Raw genomic sequence first — 3960 nt, 5'->3', positions numbered from 1 at the left:
TTTATTTATTTATTATTCATTTATTTTATTGTTATTTATTTATTTATTTATTTATTTATTATTGTTATTTTATTTATTATTTATTATTTATTATTTATTTATTTATTTTTTATTTATTTGTTTTCTTCTTCTTCTTCTTTATTCTTCTTATTCTTCTTCTTCTTCTTATTATTTTTTATTTATTTATTTATTTATTTATTTACTTCTTCTTCTTTTTATTTATATTTATTTATTTGTTCTTTTCTTTATTCTTATTCTTCATTTATTTATTTTATTTATTATTTATTTCTTCTTATTTATTTATTTTTTTATTTATTTATTTATTTGTTTATTTATTATTTATTTATTTATTTCTTATTTATTTCTTTATTTATTTCTTCATTTATTTGTTATTTATTTATTTCTTTTCTACCTTTAACCTTCTTCTTCTTCTTCTTCTTCTTCTTCTTCTTCTTCTTTTCTTTTTCTTCTTTTCTTCTTCTTCTTCTTCTTCTTCTTCTTCTTCTTCTTCTTCTTCTTCTGTTACGAAAACAACTTGTCTACTTTATTAAGACACGAAGACACTTTGTTTATCTGTAAAATTAATTAAAAATAAATTGTTGATAAAAACGTCCAAAAAATATAAGAGCCAAATTCTTGAAGTCGACATTAAGAAATATTCTATTACGGGGCGATTAATTTGCATATTGAATGTGAAAAAGTTAAAAGAAACTGGGAAGGTTTTTCGTAAATGGGAATATTACTATTTTTTTTAGATTTTTTCAGAGGTGTGTAAAAATTAGTTTTTTTAATATAGTGACTTTTTTGTTTATATTGAAATGAACTGAGGAAGAGGGTGTGCTTGGATTTCTATTTTTGTATACTGAAACTTAATTTACAAACAGTAGTGCAAACAATGAGTAATACAATAGTGCAAACAATGAGTAATACAATAGTGCAAAAGAGTAATACAATAGTTCAAAACAATGAGTAATACAATAGTGCAAACAATAGGTAATACAATAGTGCAAACAATGAGTAATACAATAGGTAGACAATAAATGAGTAATAATAGTGACAATTAATAGTGCAAACAATGAGTAATACAATAGTGCAAACAATAGGTAATAGTGCAAACAATGAGTAATACAATAGTGCAAACAATAAGAGACTGGGAGGAGAGGAAAATTCTCTCACTGACTCTTTCATTCACACACACACACACACACACACTCATCATTCATCATTTATTCACTCCACTCACTCACTCACTCATTCAGTCACTCACTTACTCACTCCTCCTCACTCACTCACTCACTCACTCCTCACTCATTCAGTCACTCACTCCTCCTCCTCTCTCATTCCCACCCGTGAATTCTCACTCCTTACTCACTCACTCACTCACTCCTCCTCATTCAGTCATTCACTCACTCATTCAGTCATTCCTCACTCATTTACCCCACATGAACACTCACTCCTCTCCACTCCTCCAATCAGGAATGGCATTTAATAATTTTCTAATCACTGAAAAAATAGGTAAATTATATTATATTTTAATAATGATCTGCCCCGTTCGTGTAACAAAATCCGTCTCTTCAAAGATTTTCAAACCGATTTAATAACAATGTGTTCCTCAGGGATTAAACTTTGCATTAATATAAGGAGAAACATATGTCGTGTGAGCATGAGAGGAGGGGGAAGAGGGAAGAGGAGAGAGAGTAAAGAAGCTCAGTGTTGTGAGGTAGGTAGAGGTGTAAGGTTCATTAGTGTGGTGTGAGGTCATTAGTGTGGTGTGAGGTCTTAGTGTGGTGGGTTGTAAGGGTCATTAGTGTGGTGTGAGGTCATTAGTGTGGTGTGAGGGTCATTGGTGTGGTGGTGTGAGGGTCATTAGTGTGTGGTGGTGTGAGGTCATGGTGTGGTGTGAGGTCATTAGTGTGGTGTGAGGTCATTAGTGTGGTGGGTGTGGGGTCTTAGTGGTGGGGGTCATTAGTGGTGGGGTGTTGGTGTGGTGGTGAGGTCATTAGTGTGGTGGTGTGAGGTCGTTAGTGTGGTGGTGAGGGTTCATTAGTGTGGTGGTGTAGGGTCATTAGTGTGGTTGGTGTGGGGTCATTAGTGTGGTGGTGTGAGGTTCATTGTGTGGTGGTGTGAGGTTCATTAGTGTGGTGTGGTGTGGGGTCGTTAGTGTGGTGGTGTGAGGTCATTAGTGTGGTGGTGTGAGGTCATTAGTGTGGTGGTGTAGGGGTCATTAGTGTGGTGTGATGGTCATTATTGTGGTGGTGTGAGGTCATAGTGTGTGGTGGTGTGAGGGTCATTAGTGTGGTGGTGTGATGGTCATTATTGTGGTGGTGTGAGGGTCATTAGTGTTTAGTGTAGTGGTGTAGGGGTCATGGTGTGGTGGTGTGGGGTCATTAGTGTGTGGTGGTGTGAGGGTCATTAGTGTAGTGATGTGGGGTCATTAGTGGAGTGGTGTGAGGGTCATTAGTGTAGTGGTGTGAGGGTCATTAGTGTAGTGATGTGAGGGTCATTAGTGAAGTGGTGTAGGGTCATTAGTGTAGTGGTGTGAGGTCATTAGTGTAGTGTGAGGGTCATTAGTGTAGGGTGGTAGGGGTGCATTAGTGTAGTGGTGTGAGGGTCATTAGTGTGGTGGTGTGAGGTCCAATAGTGTGAGGTGGTTTGGGTCATTAGTGTGGTGGTGTAGGGGCCATTGGTGTTTTAGTGTGGTTGGTGTGAGGTCATTAGTGTTTAGTGTGGTGGTGTGAGGGTCATTGGTGTGGTGGTGTGAGGTCATTAGTGTGGTGGTGTGAGGGTCATTAGTGTGGTGGTGTGGGGTCATTAGTGTGATGGTGTGGGGGTCATTAGTGTGGTGGTGTGGGGGTCATGGTGTGGTGGTGTGAGGGTCATTAGTGTGGTTGTGTGAGGTCATTAGTGTGGTGGTGTGGGGTCATTAGTGTGGTGGTGTGGGGTCATTAGTGTGGTGGTGTGAGGGTCATTAGTGTGGTGGTGTGAGGGTCATTAGTGTGGTGGTGTGAGGGTCATTAGTGTGGTGGTGTGAGGGTCATTAGTGTGGTGGTGCAAGGATCATTAACAAAGCTAATGTGATCTCATTAATACCATTTCTCGCTAATTCACGCCTTTGTGTGTGTAATATTGTGTGTGTGTGTGTGTGTGTAATTTGTTGAGTGTTTGTTGGACATACAGCACAACACAACGTAACCTAACCTAACATAACACAAGCTGCGGTCTTCAAACTTCGCCCTGAGCATCGAACTCTTGTCCTCGAGATAGCTATAAGCACCAAACACACCCAGAGGGCCCACACACACACAGCTTCCGAGGGGGGATAGTTTTTATATCGAAAGTTGGTTTCTGTTTTCTTGGTAACATTCACTCACTCTCACTCTCTTTCTCTCTCAGATGACGGTATTAAACACACACACACACACACACACACACACACACACACACACACACACACACACACACACACACATCAGTCTCCTTCACCAACTTATGCATTTTTGATGGGGTCTTGTTTTTTTTCGGTTATGTAATTGATGAGAGGAGGTGTGTACTTTAATCTGGGTGGGAGAGGAAGGGAGGAGGGCAGAAGGGATTGATGAGAGAAGGGGAGGAGTCGAGAATGACATACAGAGAGAGAGAGAGAGATGGTGATAACAGGAAGAAGGAAATGAGAAGGAGGTCAATATTCTCCCACTCACCCTCCTCCCCACCTCCCACAGCAGGCAGGTCACCCCCTCCTCCCCACCCTCCCCACAACAAGCACGTCACCCTTCCTCTCCACCCTCCCCACAATAAGCAGGTTACCCCTCCTCCCCAACAAGCAGGTCACCCCTCCTCCCCACAACAAGCAGGTCATTCCTCCTCCCCACCTCCACACAACAAGCAGGTCCTCCTTCTCCCCTACAAGCAGGTTACCCCACCCTCCCCACAACAAGGGTCACCCTCCCCACAACAAGCAGG

The sequence above is a fragment of the Homarus americanus genome, unplaced genomic scaffold (genome assembly GCF_018991925.1).
Source record: "Homarus americanus isolate GMGI-L3 unplaced genomic scaffold, GMGI_Hamer_2.0 scaffold27411, whole genome shotgun sequence".
NCBI lineage: Eukaryota > Metazoa > Arthropoda > Malacostraca > Decapoda > Nephropidae > Homarus > Homarus americanus.
The sequence above is the reverse complement of the archived record's forward strand: the minus strand, read 5'-3'. Positions refer to the sequence as shown.